Source organism: Scyliorhinus torazame, chromosome 25 (genome assembly GCF_047496885.1).
Source record: "Scyliorhinus torazame isolate Kashiwa2021f chromosome 25, sScyTor2.1, whole genome shotgun sequence".
NCBI classification, from domain to species: domain Eukaryota; kingdom Metazoa; phylum Chordata; class Chondrichthyes; order Carcharhiniformes; family Scyliorhinidae; genus Scyliorhinus; species Scyliorhinus torazame.
In genome coordinates, this window is record NC_092731.1 from 28,192,689 (window position 1) to 28,211,270 (window position 18,582).

Here is an 18,582-nt window from a genome sequence, read left to right on the forward strand (position 1 = left end):
GAGAGAGTTATCGATCACACAGTAAGAGGAGAGAGTAATCTATCACACAGTAAGAGGAGAGTGTTATCGATCACACAGTAAGTGGAGAGAGTTATCGATCACACAGTAAGAGGAGAGAGTTATCGATCACACAGTAAGAGGGAGTAGAGATTTATCGATCACACAGTAAGAGGGAGGAGAGACTGATTGATCGCACAGTAAGAGGAGAGAGTAATCGATCACACAGTTAGAGGGAGGAGAGACTGATCGATCGCACAGTAAGGGGAGAGAGTTATCGATCACACAGTAAGAGGAGAGTGTTATCGATCACACAGTAAGAGGGAGGAGAGAGTTATCGATCACACAGTAAGAGGAGAGAGTTATCGATCACACAGTAAACGGAGAGAGTTATTGATCACACAGTAAGAGGGAGTGGAGATTTATCGATCACACAGTAAGAGGGAGGAGAGACTGATTGATCGCACAGTAAGAGGAGAGAGTTATCGATTACACAGTTAGAGGGAGGAGAGACTGATCGATCGCACAGTAAGGGTAGAGAGTTATCGATCACACAGTAAGAGGGAGTACAGAGTTATCGATCACACAGTAAGACGGAGGAGAGAGTTATCGATCACACAGTAAGAGAGAGGAGAGAGTTATCGAACACACAGTAAGAGGAGAGAGGTATCAATCACCCAGGAAGAGGAGTTATCGATCCCTCAGTAAGAGGGAGGAGAGTGTTATCGATCACACAGTAAGAAGAGAGAGTTATCGATCACACAGTAAGAGAGAGGAGAGAGTTATCGATCACACAGTAAGAACATAGAACATAGAATATACAGCACAGAACAGGCCCTTCGGCCCACGATGTTGTGCCGAACCTTTATCCTAGATTAATCATAGATTATCATTGAATTTACAGTGCAGAAGGAAGCCATTCGGCCCTTTGAATCTGCACCGGCTCTTGGAAAGAGCACCCTACCCAAACTCAACACCTCCACCCAACACCAAGGGCAATTTGGACATTAAGGGCAATTTATCATTGGCCAATTCACCTAAACCGCACATCTTTGGACTGTGGGAGTAAACCGGAGCAACCGGAGGAAACACACGCAGACACGGGGAGGACGTGTAGACTCCGCACAGACAATGACCCAAGCCGGAATCGAACCTGGGACCATGGAGCTGTGAAGCAATTGTGCTATCCACAATGCTACCGTGCTGCCCTTAAGAACAAATAAATCTACACTATATCATTTTACCATAATCCATGTACCTATCCAGTAGCCGCTTGAAGGTCCCTAATGTTTCCGACTCAACTACTTCCACAGGCAGTGCATTCCATGCCCCCACTACTCTCTGGGTAAAGAACCTACCTCTGATATCCCTCCTAAATCTTCCACCTTTCACCTTAAATTTATGTCCCCTTGTAATGGTGTGTTCCACCCGGAGAAAAAGTCTCTGACTGTCTACTCTATCTATTCCCCTGATCATCTTATAAACCTCTATCAAGTCGCCCCTCATCCTTCTCCGCTCTAATGAGAAAAGGCCTAGCACCCTCAACCTTTCCTCGTAAGACCTACTCTCCATTCCAGGCAACATCCTGGTAAATCTCCTTTGCACCTTTTCCAGAGCTTCCACATCCTTCCTAAAATGAGGCGACCAGAACTGTACACAGTACACCAAATGTGGCCTCACCAAAGTTTTGTACAGCTGCATCATCACCTCGCGGCTCTTAAATTCAATCCCTCTGTTAATGAACGCGAGCACACCATAGGCCTTCTTCACAGCTCTATCCACTTGAGTGGCAACTTTCAAAGATGTATGAACATAGACCCCAAGATCTCTCTGCTCCTCCACATTGCCAAGTACTCTACCGTTAACCCTGTATTCCGCATTCATATTTGTCCTTCCAAAATGGACAACCTCACACTTTTCAGGGTTAAACTCCATCTGCCACTTCTCAGCCCAGCTCTGCATCCTATCTATGTCTCTTTGCAGCCGACAACGGCCCTCCTTACTCTCCACAACTCCACCAATCTTCGTATCGTCTGCAAATTTACTCACCCACCCTTGAACTCCCTCATCCAAGTCATTAATGAAAATCACGAACAGCAGAGGACCCAGAACTGATTCCTGCGGTACGCCACTGGTAACTGGGATCCAGGCTGAATATTTGCCATCCACCACCACTCTCTGACTTCTATCGGTTCGCCAGTTCGTTATCCAACTGGCCAAATGTCCCACCATCCCATGCCTCCTTACTTTCTGCATAAGCCTACCATGGGGAACTTTATCAAATGCCTTACTAAAATCCATGTACACTACATCCACTGCTTTACCTTCATCCACATGCTTGGTCACCTCCTCAAAGAATTCAATAAGACATGTAAGGCAAGACCTACCCCTCACAAATCCGTGCTGACTATCCCTAATCAAGCAGTGTCTTTCCAGATGCTCAGAAATCCTATCCTTCAGTACCCTTTCCATTACTTTGCCTACCACCGAAGTAAGACTAACTGGCCTGCAATTCCCAGGGTTATCCCTAGTTCCTTTTTTGAACAGGGGCACGACATTCGCCACTCTCCAATCCCCTGGTACCACCCCTGTTGACAGTGAGGACGAAAAGATCATTGCCAACGGCTCTGCAATTTCATCTCTTGCTTCCCATAGAATCCTTGGATATATCCCGTCAGGCCCGGGGCACTTGTCTATCCTCAAGTTTTTCAAAATGCCCAACACATCTTCCTTCCTAACAAGTATTTCCTCGAGCTTACCAATCTGTTTCACACTGTCCTCTCCAACAATATCGCCCCTCTCATTTGTAAATACAGAAGAAAAGTACTCATTCAAGACCTCTCCTATCTCTTCAGACTCAATACACAATCTCCCTCTACTGTTCTTGATCGGACCTACCCTCGCTCTAGTCACTCTCATATTTCTCACATATGTGGAAAAGGCCTTGGGGTTTTCCTTGATCCTACCCGCCAAAGATTGTTCATGCCCTCTCTTAGCTCTCCTAATCCATTTCTTCAGTTTCCTCCTGGCTATCTTGTATCCCTCCAATGCTCTGTCTGAACCTTGTTTCCTCAGCCTTACATAAGTCACCTTTTTCCTCTTAACAAGACATTCAACCTCTCTTGTCAACCATGGTTCCCTCACTCGACCATCTCTTCCCTGCCTGACAGGGACATACATATCAAGGACACGTAGCACCTGTTCCTTGAACAAGTTCCACATTTCACTTGTGTCCTTCCCTGCCAGCCTATGTTCCCAACTTATGCACTTCAATTCTTGTCTGACAACATCGTATTTACCCTTCCCCCAATTGTAAACCTTGCCCTGTTGCACGTACCTATCCCTCTCCATTACTAAAGTGAAAGTCATAGAATTGTGGTCACTATCTCCAAAATGCTCCCCCACTAACAAATCTATCACTTGCCCTGGTTCATTACCCAGTACTAAATCCAATATTGCCCCTCCTCTGGTCGGACAATCTAGATACTGTGTTAGAAAAGCTTCCTGGACACACTGCACAAACACCACCCCATCCAAACTATTTGATCTAAAGAGTTTCCACTCAATATTTGGGAAGTTAAAGTCGCCCATGACAACTACCCTATGACTTCTGCACCTTTCCAAAATCTGTTTCCCAATCTGTTCCTCCACATTTCTGTTACTATTGGGGGGCCTGTAGAAAACTCCTAACAAGGTGACTGCTCCTTTCCTATTTCTGACTTCAACCCATACTACCTCAATAGGGTGATACTCCTCGAACTGCCTTTCTGCAGCTGTTATACTATCTCTAACTAATAATGCCACCCCCCCACCTCTTTTACCACCCTCCCTAATCTTATTGAAACATCTATAACCAGGGACCTCCAACAACCATTTCTGCCCCTCTTCTATCCAAGTTTCCGTGATTGCCAGCACATCGTAGTACCAAGTACCGATCCATGCCTTAAGTTCACCCACCTTATTCCTGATGCTTCTTGCGTTGAAGTATACACACTTCAACCCATCTCCGTGCCTGCAAGTACTCTCCTTTGTCAGTGTTCCCTTCCCCACTGCCTCATTACATGCTTTGGCGTCCTGAATATCAGCTACCTTAGTTGCTGGACTACAAATCCGGTTCCCATTCCCCTGCCAAATTAGTTTAAACCCTCCCGAAGAGTACTAGCAAACCTCCCTCCCAGGATATTGGTGCCCCACTGGTAAGAGGAAAGAGTAATCGATCACACAGTAAGAGGAGAGAGTTATTGATCACACAGTTAGAGGGAGGAGAGACTGATCGACCGCACAGTAAGAGGAGAGAGTTATCGATCACACAGTAACAGGGAGAAGAGAGTTATCGATCACAAAGTAAGAGGGAGGAGAGAGTTTACGATCACACAGTAAGAGGAGAGAGTTATCGATCGCACAGTAAGAGGGAGTAGAAAGTTATCGATCACACAGTAAGAGGGAGTAGAAAGTTATCGATCACACATTAAGAGGGAGCAGAGGGTTATCGATCACACAGTAAGAGGAGAGAGTTATTGATCACACAGTAAGAGGAGAGAGTTATCGATCACACAGTAAGAGGGAGCAGAGAGTTATCGATCACACAGTAAGAGGAGAGAGTTATCGATCACACTGTAAGAGGGACTAGAGAGGTTTTGATCACACAGTAAGAGGAGAGAGTTATCGATCACACAGTAAGAGAGAGTTATCAATCACACAGTAAGAGGGAGTAGAGAGTTAGCGATCACACAGTAAGAGGAGAGAGTTATCGATCACACAGGAAGAGCGAGGAGAGAGTTATCGATCACACAGTAAGAGGAGAGAGTTATCGATCACACAGTAAGTGGGAGAGGAGAGTTATCGATCACACAGTAAGTGGGAGGAGAGAGTTATCAATCACACAGTAAGAGGGAGGAGAGAGTTATCGATCACTCAGTAAGGGGGAGGCGAGAGTTATCAATCACACAGTAAGAGGGAAGAGAGAGATATCGATCACACAGTAAGAGGGAGTAGAGAGTTATCGATCACACAGTAAGAGGAGAGAGTTATCGATCACACAGTAAGGGGCTGGTTCTGCACACTGGGCCAAATCGCTGGCTTTTAAAGCAGACCAAGGCAGGCCAGGAGCACGGTTCAATTCCCGTACCAGTCTTCCCGAACAGGCGGCAGAATGTGGCGACTAGAGGCTTTTCACAGTAGCTTCATTGAAGCCTACTTGTGACAATAAGCGATTTACATTTCAAGAGGGAGGAGAGAGTTATCGATCGCACAGTAAGAGGAGAGAGTTATGGATCACACAGTAAGAGGGAGGAGAGAGTTATCGATCGCACAGTAAGAGAGAATAAAGAGTTATCGATCACTGAGTAAGAGGGAGGAGAGAGTTATTGATCACACAGTAAGAGGGAGGAGAGAGTTATCGATCACACAGTAACAGGAGAGAGTTATCGATCACACAGTCAGAGAGAATAGAAAGTTATCGATCACTGAGTAAGTGGGAGGAGAAAGTTATCGATCACACAGTAAGAGGGAGCAGAGAGTTATCGATCACACAGCAAGAGGGAGGAGAGAGTTATCGACGACAGAGTAAGAGGGAGGAGAAAATTATCGGTCACACAGTCAGAGGAGAGAGTTATCGATCACACAGTAAGAGTAGAGAGTTATCGATCACACAGTAAGAGGAGAGAGTTATCGATCACACAGTAAGAAGGAGAGAGTTATCGATCACACAGTAAGAGGGAGGAGAGAGTTATCGATCACACAGGAAGAGGCAGGAGTGAGTTATCGATCACACAGGAAGAGAGATGAGAGAGTTATCAATCAGACAGTAAGCGAGAGGAGAGAGTTATCGATCACACAGTAAGACGGTGGAGAGAGTTGTCAATCACACAGGAAGAGGAGAGAGTTATCGATCACACAGTAAGCGGAGTGAGTTATTGATCACACAGTAAGAGAGAGGAGAGAGTTATCGATCACACAGGAAGAGGCAGGAGTGAGTTATCGATCGCACAGTAAGAGGAGAGAGTTATCGATCGCACAGGAAGAGGAGAGAGTTATCGATCACACAGTGTGAGGAGAGAGTTATCGATCACACAGTAAGCGGAGTGAGTTATCGATCACACAGTAAGCGAGAGGAGAGAGTTATCGATCACACAGTAAGAAGGAGGAGAGAGTTATCGATCGCACAGTAAGCGGAGTGAGTTATTGATCACACAGTAAGAGAGAGGAGAGAGTTATCGATCACACAGTAAGAGAGAGGAGAGTGTTATCGATCGCACAGTAAGAGGAGAGAGTTATCGATCACACAGTATGAAAAGAGAGTTATCGATCGCACAGTAAGCGGAGTGAGTTATTGATCACACAGTAAGAGAGAGCAGAGAGTTATCGATCACACAGAAAGAGAGAGGAGAGAGTTATCGATCACGCAGCAAGAGGGAGGAGAGACTTATCGATCACACAGTAAGAGGGAGGAGAGAGTTATCGATCACACAGTAAGAAGGAGGAGAGAGTTATCAATCGCACAGTAAGAGAGAGGAGAGAGTTATCGACCGCACAGTAAGAGAGAGGGGAGAGTTATCGATCACACAGTAAGAGGGAGGAGAGACTTATCGATCACACAGTAAGAGGGAGGAGAGAGTTATCGATTGCAGAGTAAGAGAGAGGAGAGAGTGTTCGATCAGACAGTAAGAGGGAGGAGAGAGTTATCGATCGCACAGTAAGAGAGAGCAGAGAGTTATCGACTACACAGTAAGGGGAGAGATTTATCGATCACACAGAAAGAGAGATGAGAGAGTTATCGATCACACAGTAAGAGGGAGGAGTGAGTTATCGATCACACAGTAAGAAGGAGGTGAGAGTAATCGATCACACAGGAAGAGGCAGGAGAGAGTTATCGATCGCACAGTAAGAGGGTGGAGAGAGTTATCGATCGCACAGTAAGTGGGAGGAGAGAGTTCTCGTTCACAGAGAAAGAGAGAATAGAGAGTTATCGATCAAACAGTAAGAGTAGAGAGTTATCGATCACACAGTAAGAGGGAGGAGAGAGTAATCGATCACACAGTAATAGGAGAGACTTAGCGATCACACAGTAAGAGGGAGGAGAGAGTTATCGATCGCACAGTAAGAGGGAAGAGAGAGTTATCGATCACACAGTAAGAGGGAGGAGAGAGTTATCGATCGCACAGTAAGAGGAGAGAGTTATCGATCACACAGTAAGAGGGAGGAGAGAGTTATCGATCGCACAGTAAGAGGGAGGAGAGAGTTATCAATCGCACAGTAAGAGGGTGCGGAGAGTTATTGATCACACAGTAAGAGGGAGGAGAGATTATCGATCGCACAGTAAGAGAGAGTTATCGATCACACAGTAATAGGGAGGAGAGAGTTATCGATCGCACAGTAAGAGGGTGGAGAGAGATATCGATCACACAGTAAGAGGGAGGAGAAAATTATCGATCACACAGTCAGAGGAGAGAGTTATCGATCATACAGTAAGAGAAGTGAGTTATCGACCACACAGTAAGAGTAGAGAGTTATCGATCACACAGTAAGAGGAGAGAGTTATCGATCACACAGTAAGAAGGAGGAGACAGTTATCGATCACACAGTAAGAGTGAGGAGAGAGTTATCGGTCACACAGTAAGCGAGAGGAGAGAGTTATCGATCACACAGTAAGAAGGAGGAGAGAATTATCGATCACACAGGAAGAGTCAGGAGTGAGTTATCGATCACACAGTAAGTGGGAGGAGAGAGTTATCGATCAGACAGTACGAGAAATGAGAAAGTTATCGATCACACAGTAAGAGGGAGGAGAGAGGTATCGATCGCAAAGTAAGAGAGAGGAGAGAGTTATCGACCGCACAGTAAGAGGAGAGAGTTTTCGATCACACAGTCAGAGGGAGGAGAGAGATATCAATCACACAGTAAGAGCAGAGAGTTATCGATCACTCAGTAAGAGAAGAGAGTTATCGATCACACAGTAAGAGAGAGGAGAGAGTTATCGCTCGCACAGTAAGAGGGAGGAGAGAGTTATCGATCACACAGGAAGAGAGATGAGAGAGTTATCGATCAGACAGTAATCGAGAGGAGAGAGTTATCGATCACACAGTAAGACGGTGGAGAGAGTTGTCAATCACACAGGAAGAGGAGAGAGTTATCGATCACACAGTAAGCGGAGTGAGTTATTGATCACACAGTAAGAGAGAGGAGAGAGTTATCGATCACACAGGAAGAGGCAGGAGTGAGTTATCGATCGCACAGTAAGAGGAGAGAGTTATGGATCACACAGTATGAGGAGAGAGTTATCGATCACACAGTAAGCGGAGTGAGTTATCGATCACACAGTAAGCGAGAGGAGAGAGTTATCGATCACACAGTAAGAAGGAGGAGAGAGTTATCGATCACACAGTAAGAGGAGAGAGTTATCGATCACACAGTAAGAGAGATGAGAAAGTTATCGATCAGACAGTAAGCGAGAGGAGAGAGTTATCGATCACACAGTAAGGGGCTGGTTCTGCACACTGGGCCAAATCGCTGGCTTTTAAAGCAGACCAAGGCAGGCCAGGAGCACGGTTCAATTCCCGTACCAGTCTTCCCGAACAGGCGGCAGAATGTGGCGACTAGGGGCTTTTCACAGTAGCTTCATTGAAGCCTACTTGTGACAATAAGCGATTTACATTTCAAGAGGGAGGAGAGAGTTATCGATCGCACAGTAAGAGGAGAGAGTTATGGATCACACAGTAAGAGGGAGGAGAGAGTTATCGATCGCACAGTAAGAGAGAATAAAGAGTTATCGATCACTGAGTAAGAGGGAGGAGAGAGTTATCGATCACACAGTAACAGGAGAGAGTTATCGATCACACAGTCAGAGAGAATAGAAAGTTATCGATCACTGAGTAAGTGGGAGGAGAAAGTTATCGATCACACAGTAAGAGGGAGCAGAGAGTTATCGATCACACAGCAAGAGGGAGGAGAGAGTTATCGATGACACAGTAAGAGGGAGGAGAAAATTATCGGTCACACAGTCAGAGGAGAGAGTTATCGATCACACAGTAAGAGAAGTGAGTTATCGACCACACAGTAAGAGTAGAGAGTTATCGATCACACAGTAAGAGGAGAGAGTTATCGATCACACAGTAAGAAGGAGAGAGTTATCGATCACACAGTAAGAGGGAGGAGAGAGTTATCGATCACACAGGAAGAGGCAGGAGTGAGTTATCGATCACACAGGAAGAGAGATGAGAGAGTTATCAATCAGACAGTAAGCGAGAGGAGAGAGTTATCGATCACACAGTAAGACGGTGGAGAGAGTTGTCAATCACACAGGAAGAGGAGAGAGTTATCGATCACACAGTAAGCGGAGTGAGTTATTGATCACACAGTAAGAGAGAGGAGAGAGTTATCGATCACACAGGAAGAGGCAGGAGTGAGTTATCGATCGCACAGTAAGAGGAGAGAGTTATCGATCGCACAGGAAGAGGAGAGAGTTATCGATCACACAGTGTGAGGAGAGAGTTATCGATCACACAGTAAGCGGAGTGAGTTATCGATCACACAGTAAGCGAGAGGAGAGAGTTATCGATCATACAGTAAGAAGGAGGAGAGAGTTATCGATCGCACAGTAAGCGGAGTGAGTTATTGATCACACAGTAAGAGAGAGGAGAGTGTTATCGATCACACAGTAATAGGGAGGAGAGTGTTATCGATCGCACAGTAAGAGGGTGGAGAGAGATATCGATCACACAGTAAGAGGGAGGAGAAAATTATCGATCACACAGTCAGAGGAGAGAGTTATCGATCATACAGTAATAGGGAGGAGAGAGTTATCGATCGCACAGTAAGAGGGTGGAGAGAGATATCGATCACACAGTAAGAGGGAGGAGAAAATTATCGATCACACAGTCAGAGGAGAGAGTTATCGATCATACAGTAAGAGAAGTGAGTTATCGACCACACAGTAAGAGTAGAGAGTTATCGATCACACAGTAAGAGGAGAGAGTTATCGATCACACAGTAAGAAGGAGGAGACAGTTATCGATCACACAGGAAGAGGCAGGAGTGAGTTATCGATCGCACAGTAAGTGGGAGGAGAGAGTTATCGATCACACAGTAAGAGAGATGAGAGAGTTATCGATCACACAGTAAGAGTGAGGAGAGAGTTATCGGTCACACAGTAAGCGAGAGGAGAGAGTTATCGATCACACAGTAAGAAGGAGGAGAGAATTATCGATCACACAGGAAGAGTCAGGAGTGAGTTATCGATCGCACAGTAAGTGGGAGGAGAGAGTTATCGATCAGACAGTACGAGAAATGAGAAAGTTATCGATCACACAGTAAGAGGGAGGAGAGAGGTATCGATCGCAAAGTAAGAGAGAGGAGAGAGTTATCGACCACACAGTAAGAGGAGAGAGTTTTCGATCACACAGTCAGAGGGAGGAGAGAGATATCAATCACACAGTAAGAGCAGAGAGTTATCGATCACTCAGTAAGTGAAGAGAGTTATCGATCACACAGTAAGAGAGAGGAGAGAGTTATCGCTCGCACAGTAAGAGGGAGGAGAGAGTTATCGATCACACAGGAAGAGAGATGAGAGAGTTATCGATCAGACAGTAAGCGAGAGGAGAGAGTTATCGATCACACAGTAAGACGGTGGAGAGAGTTGTCAATCACACAGGAAGAGGAGAGAGTTATCGATCACACAGTAAGCGGAGTGAGTTATTGATCACACAGTAAGAGAGAGGAGAGAGTTATCGATCACACAGGAAGAGGCAGGAGTGAGTTATCGATCGCACAGTAAGAGGAGAGAGTTATGGATCACACAGTATGAGGAGAGAGTTATCGATCACACAGTAAGCGGAGTGAGTTATCGATCACACAGTAAGCTAGAGGAGAGAGTTATCGATCACACAGTAAGAAGGAGGAGAGAGTTATCGATCACACAGTAAGAGGAGAGAGTTATCGATCACACAGTAAGAGAGATGAGAAAGTTATCGATCAGACAGTAAGCGAGAGGAGAGAGTTATCGATCACACAGTAAGGGGCTGGTTCTGCACACTGGGCCAAATCGCTGGCTTTTAAAGCAGACCAAGGCAGGCCAGGAGCACGGTTCAATTCCCGTACCAGTCTTCCCGAACAGGCGGCAGAATGTGGCGACTAGGGGCTTTTCACAGTAGCTTCATTGAAGCCTACTTGTGACAATAAGCGATTTACATTTCAAGAGGGAGGAGAGAGTTATCGATCGCACAGTAAGAGGAGAGAGTTATGGATCACACAGTAAGAGGGAGGAGAGAGTTATCGATCGCACAGTAAGAGAGAATAAAGAGTTATCGATCACTGAGTAAGAGGGAGGAGAGAGTTATTGATCACACAGTAAGAGGGAGGAGAGAGTTATCGATCACACAGTAACAGGAGAGAGTTATCGATCACACAGTCAGAGAGAATAGAAAGTTATCGATCACTGAGTAAGTGGGAGGAGAAAGTTATCGATCACACAGTAAGAGGGAGCAGAGAGTTATCGATCACACAGCAAGAGGGAGGAGAGAGTTATCGATGACACAGTAAGAGGGAGGAGAAAATTATCGGTCACACAGTCAGAGGAGAGAGTTATCGATCACACAGTAAGAGAAGTGAGTTATCGACCACACAGTAAGAGTAGAGAGTTATCGATTACACAGTAAGAGGAGAGAGTTATCGATCACACAGTAAGAAGGAGAGAGTTATCGATCACACAGTAAGAGGGAGGAGAGAGTTATCGATCACACAGGAAGAGGCAGGAGTGAGTTATCGATCACACAGGAAGAGAGATGAGAGAGTTATCAATCAGACAGTAAGCGAGAGGAGAGAGTTATCGATCACACAGTAAGACGGTGGAGAGAGTTGTCAATCACACAGGAAGAGGAGAGAGTTATCGATCACACAGTAAGCGGAGTGAGTTATTGATCACACAGTAAGAGAGAGGAGAGAGTTATCGATCACACAGGAAGAGGCAGGAGTGAGTTATCGATCGCACAGTAAGAGGAGAGAGTTATCGATCGCACAGGAAGAGGAGAGAGTTATCGATCACACAGTGTGAGGAGAGAGTTATCGATCACACAGTAAGCGGAGTGAGTTATCGATCACACAGTAAGCGAGAGGAGAGAGTTATCGATCACACAGTAAGAAGGAGGAGAGAGTTATCGATCGCACAGTAAGCGGAGTGAGTTATTGATCACACAGTAAGAGAGAGGAGAGAGTTATCGATCACACATTAAGAGAGAGGAGGGTGTTATCGATCGCACAGTAAGAGGAGAGAGTTATCAATCACACAGTATGAAAAGAGAGTTATCGATCGCACAGTAAGCGGAGTGAGTTATTGGTCACACAGTAAGAGAGAGCAGAGAGTTATCGATCACACAGAAAGAGAGAGGAGAGAGTTATCGATCACACAGTAAGAGAGATGAGAGAGTTATCGATCACACAGTAAGAGTGAGGAGAGAGTTATCGGTCACACAGTAAGCGAGAGGAGAGAGTTATCGATCACACAGTAAGAAGGAGGAGAGAATTATCGATCACACAGGAAGAGTCAGGAGTGAGTTATCGATCGCACAGTAAGTGGGAGGAGAGAGTTATCGATCAGACAGTATGAGAAATGAGAAAGTTATCGATCACACAGTAAGAGGGAGGAGAGAGGTATCGATCGCAAAGTAAGAGAGAGGAGAGAGTTATCGACCGCACAGTAAGAGGAGAGAGTTTTCGATCTCACAGTCAGAGGGAGGAGAGAGATATCAATCACACAGTAAGAGCAGAGAGTTATCGATCACTCAGTAAGAGAAGAGAGTTATCGATCACACAGTAAGAGAGAGGAGAGAGTTATCGCTCGCACAGTAAGAGGGTGGAGAGAGTTATCGATCACACAGGAAGAGAGATGAGAGAGTTATCGATCAGACAGTAAGCGAGAGGAGAGAGTTATCGATCACACAGTAAGACGGTGGAGAGAGTTGTCAATCACACAGGAAGAGGAGAGAGTTATCGATCACACAGTAAGCGGAGTGAGTTATTGATCACACAGTAAGAGAGAGGAGAGAGTTATCGATCACACAGGAAGAGGCAGGAGTGAGTTATCGATCGCACAGTAAGAGGAGAGAGTTATGGATCACACAGTATGAGGAGAGAGTTATCGATCACACAGTAAGCGGAGTGAGTTATCGATCACACAGTAAGCGAGAGGAGAGAGTTATCGATCACACAGTAAGAAGGAGGAGAGAGTTATCGATCACACAGTAAGAGGAGAGAGTTATCGATCACACAGTAAGAGAGATGAGAAAGTTATCGATCAGACAGTAAGCGAGAGGAGAGAGTTATCGATCACACAGTAAGACGGTGGAGAGAGTTGTCAATCACACAGGAAGAGGAGAGAGTTATCGATCACACAGTAAGCGGAGTGAGTTATTGATCACACAGTAAGAGAGAGGAGAGAGTTATCGATCACACAGGAAGAGGCAGGAGTGAGTTATCGATCGCACAGTAAGAGGAGAGAGTAATCGATCACACAGTGTGAGGAGAGAGTTATCGATCACACAGTAAGCGGAGTGAGTTATCGATCACACAGTAAGCGAGAGGAGTTATCGATCACACAGTAAGAAGGAGGAGAGAGTTATCGATCGCACAGTAAGCGGAGTGAGTTATTGATCACACAGTAAGAGAGAGGAGAGAGTTATCGATCACACAGAGAGAGGAGAGAGTTATCGATCACACAGCAAGAGGGAGGAGAGCCTTATCGATCACACAGTAAGAGGGAGGAGAGAGTTATCGATCACACAGTAAGAGGGAGGAGAGAGTTATCGATTGCAGAGTAAGAGAGAGGAGAGAGTGTTCGATCAGACAGTAAGAGGGAGGAGAGAGTTATCGATCGCACAGTAAGAGAGAGCAGAGAGTTATCGACCACACAGTAAGGGGAGAGATTTATCGATCACACAGAAAGAGAGATGAGAGAGTTATCGATCACACAGTAAGAGGGAGGAGTGAGTTATCGATCACACAGTAAGAAGCACGTGAGAGTAATCGATCACACAGGAAGAGGCAGGAGAGAGTTATCGATCGCACAGTAAGAGGGTGGAGAGAGTTATCGATCGCACAGTAAGTGGGAGGAGAGAGTTCTCGATCACAGAGAAAGAGAGAATAGAGAGTTATCGATCAAACAGTAAGAGTAGAGAGTTATCGATCACACAGTAAGAGGGAGGAGAGAGTAATCGATCACACAGTAATAGGAGAGACTTACCGATCACACAGTAAGAGGGAGGAGAGAGTTATCGATCGCACAGTAAGAGGGTGGAGAGAGTTATCGATCACACAGTAAGAGGGAGCAGAGAGTTATCGATCACACAGTAAGAGGAGAGAGTTATCGATCACACAGTAAGAGGGAGGAGAGAGTTATCGATCGCACAGTAAGAGGGTGGGGAGAGTTATTGATCACACAGTAAGAGGGAGGAGAGATTATCGATCGCACAGTAAGAGAGAGTTATCGATCACACAGTAAGAGGGAGGAGAGAGTCATCGATCGCACAGTAAGAGGGTGGAGAGAGATATCGATCACACAGTAAGAGGGAGGAGAAAATTATCGATCACACAGTCAGAGGAGAGAGTTATCGATCATACAGTAAGAGAAGTGAGTTATCGACCACACAGTAAGAGTAGAGAGTTATCGATCACACAGTAAGAGAGAGGAGAGAGTTATCGATCACACAGAGAGAGGAGAGAGTTATCGATCACACAGCAAGAGGGAGGAGAGCCTTATCGATCACATAGTAAGAGGGAGGAGAGAGTTATCGATCGCACAGTAAGAGAGGGGAGAGAGTTATCGACCGCATAGTAAGAAGAGAGAGTTATCGATCACACAGTAAGAGGGAGGAGAAAATTATCGATCACACAGTCAGAGGAGAGAGTTATCGATCATACAGTAAGAGAAGTGAGTTATCGACCACACAGTAAGAGTAGAGAGTTATCGATCACACAGTAAGAGGAGAGAGTTATCGATCACACAGTAAGAAGGAGGAGACAGTTATCGATCACACAGGAAGAGGCAGGAGTGAGTTATCGATCGCACAGTAAGTGGGAGGAGAGAGTTATCGATCACACAGTAAGAGAGATGAGAGAGTTATCGATCACACAGTAAGAGTGAGGAGAGAGTTATCGGTCACACAGTAAGCGAGAGGAGAGAGTTATCGATCACACAGTAAGAAGGAGGAGAGAATTATCGATCACACAGGAAGAGTCAGGAGTGAGTTATCGATCGCACAGTAAGTGGGAGGAGAGAGTTATCGATCAGACAGTACGAGAAATGAGAAAGTTATCGATCACACAGTAAGAGGGAGGAGAGAGGTATCGATCGCAAAGTAAGAGAGAGGAGAGAGTTATCGACCGCACAGTAAGAGGAGAGAGTTTTCGATCACACAGTCAGAGGGAGAAGAGAGATATCAATCACACAGTAAGAGCAGAGAGTTATCGATCACTCAGTAAGAGAAGAGAGTTATCGATCACACAGTAAGAGAGAGGAGAGAGTTATCGCTCGCACAGTAAGAGGGTGGAGAGAGTTATCGATCACACAGGAAGAGAGAATAGAGAGTTATCGATCAGACAGTAAGCGAGAGGAGAGAGTTATCGCTCGCACAGTAAGAGGGTGGAGAGAGTTGTCAATCACACAGGAAGAGGAGAGAGTTATCGATCACACAGTAAGCGGAGTGAGTTATTGATCACACAGTAAGAGAGAGGAGAGAGTTATCGATCACACAGGAAGAGGCAGGAGTGAGTTATCGATCGCACAGTAAGAGGAGAGAGTTATCGATCGCACAGGAAGAGGAGAGAGTTATCGATCACACAGTGTGAGGAGAGAGTTATCGATCACACAGTAAGCGGAGTGAGTTATCGATCACACAGTAAGCGAGAGGAGAGAGTTATCGATCACACAGTAAGAAGGAGGAGAGAGTTATCGATCGCACAGTAAGCGGAGTGAGTTATTGATCACACAGTAAGAGAGAGGAGAGAGTTATCGATCACACAGTAATAGGGAGGAGAGTGTTATCGATCGCACAGTAAGAGGGTGGAGAGAGATATCGATCACACAGTAAGAGGGAGGAGAAAATTATCGATCACACAGTCAGAGGAGAGAGTTATCGATCATACAGTAATAGGGAGGAGAGAGTTATCGATTGCACAGTAAGAGGGTGGAGAGAGATATCGATCACACAGTAAGAGGGAGGAGAAAATTATCGATCACACAGTCAGAGGAGAGAGTTATCGATCATACAGTAAGAGAAGTGAGTTATCGACCACACAGTAAGAGTAGAGAGTTATCGATCACACAGTAAGAGGAGAGAGTTATCGATCACACAGTAAGAAGGAGGAGACAGTTATCGATCACACAGGAAGAGGCAGGAGTGAGTTATCGATCGCACAGTAAGTGGGAGGAGAGAGTTATCGATCACACAGTAAGAGAGATGAGAGAGTTATCGATCACACAGTAAGAGTGAGGAGAGAGTTATCGGTCACACAGTAAGCGAGAGGAGAGAGTTATCGATCACACAGTAAGAAGGAGGAGAGAATTATCGATCACACAGGAAGAGTCAGGAGTGAGTTATCGATCGCACAGTAAGTGGGAGGAGAGAGTTATCGATCAGACAGTACGAGAAATGAGAAAGTTATCGATCACACAGTAAGAGGGAGGAGAGAGGTATCGATCGCAAAGTAAGAGAGAGGAGAGAGTTATCGACCACACAGTAAGAGGAGAGAGTTTTCGATCACACAGTCAGAGGGAGGAGAGAGATATCAATCACACAGTAAGAGCAGAGAGTTATCGATCACTCAGTAAGTGAAGAGAGTTATCGATCACACAGTAAGAGAGAGGAGAGAGTTATCGCTCGCACAGTAAGAGGGAGGAGAGAGTTATCGATCACACAGGAAGAGAGATGAGAGAGTTATCGATCAGACAGTAAGCGAGAGGAGAGAGTTATCGATCACACAGTAAGACGGTGGAGAGAGTTGTCAATCACACAGGAAGAGGAGAGAGTTATCGATCACACAGTAATCGGAGTGAGTTATTGATCACACAGTAAGAGAGAGGAGAGAGTTATCGATCACACAGGAAGAGGCAGGAGTGAGTTATCGATCGCACAGTAAGAGGAGAGAGTTATGGATCACACAGTATGAGGAGAGAGTTACCGATCACACAGTAAGCGGAGTGAGTTATCGATCACACAGTAAGCTAGAGGAGAGAGTTATCGATCACACAGTAAGAAGGAGGAGAGAGTTATCGATCACACAGTAAGAGGAGAGAGTTATCGATCACACAGTAAGAGAGATGAGAAAGTTATCGATCAGACAGTAAGCGAGAGGAGAGAGTTATCGATCACACAGTAAGGGGCTGGTTCTGCACACTGGGCCAAATCGCTGGCTTTTAAAGCAGACCAAGGCAGGCCAGGAGCACGGTTCAATTCCCGTACCAGTCTTCCCGAACAGGCGGCAGAATGTGGCGACTAGGGGCTTTTCACAGTAGCTTCATTGAAGCCTACTTGTGACAATAAGCGATTTACATTTCAAGAGGGAGGAGAGAGTTATCGATCGCACAGTAAGAGGAGAGAGTTATGGATCACACAGTAAGAGGGAGGAGAGAGTTATCGATCGCACAGTAAGAGAGAATAAAGAGTTATCGATCACTGAGTAAGAGGGAGGAGAGAGTTATTGATCACACAGTAAGAGGGAGGAGAGAGTTATCGATCACACAGTAACAGGAGAGAGTTATCGATCACACAGTCAGAGAGAATAGAAAGTTATCGATCACTGAGTAAGTGGGAGGAGAAAGTTATCGATCACACAGTAAGAGGGAGCAGAGAGTTATCGATCACACAGCAAGAGGGAGGAGAGAGTTATCGATGACACAGTAAGAGGGAGGAGAAAATTATCGGTCACACAGTCAGAGGAGAGAGTTATCGATCACACAGTAAGAGAAGTGAGTTATCGACCACACAGTAAGAGTAGAGAGTTATCGATTACACAGTAAGAGGAGAGAGTTATCGATCACACAGTAAGAAGGAGAGAGTTATCGATCACACAGTAAGAGGGAGGAGAGAGTTATCGATCACACAGGAAGAGGCAGGAGTGAGTTATCGATCACACAGGAAGAGAGATGAGAGAGTTATCGATCACACAGTAAGAGAAGTGAGTTATCGACCACACAGTAAGAGTAGAGAGTTATCGATTACACAGTAAGAGGAGAGAGTTATCGATCACACAGTAAGAAGGAGAGAGTTATCGATCACACAGTAAGAGGAGAGAGTTATCGATCACACAGGAAGAGGCAGGAGTGAGTTATCGATCACACAGGAAGAGAGATGAGAGAGTTATCAATCAGACAGTAAGCGAGAGGAGAGAGTTATCGATCACACAGTAAGACGGTGGAGAGAGTTGTCAATCACACAGGAAGAGGAGAGAGTTATCGATCACACAGTAAGCGGAGTGAGTTATTGATCACACAGTAAGAGAGAGGAGAGAGTTATCGATCACACAGGAAGAGGCAGGAGTGAGTTATCGATCGCACAGTAAGAGGAGAGAGTTATCGATCGCACAGGAAGAGGAGAGAGT

General features: G+C 45.5%; 1 protein-coding gene across 3 annotated transcripts in view; it reads right to left on the reverse strand.

Moving 5' to 3' along the window:
* Positions 1 to 18,582, reverse strand: part of LOC140402446 (homeobox protein Meis1-like) — a 742,827-nt gene that overhangs the window by 442,733 nt on the left and 281,512 nt on the right. The gene's annotated exons all lie outside the window — the stretch shown is intronic.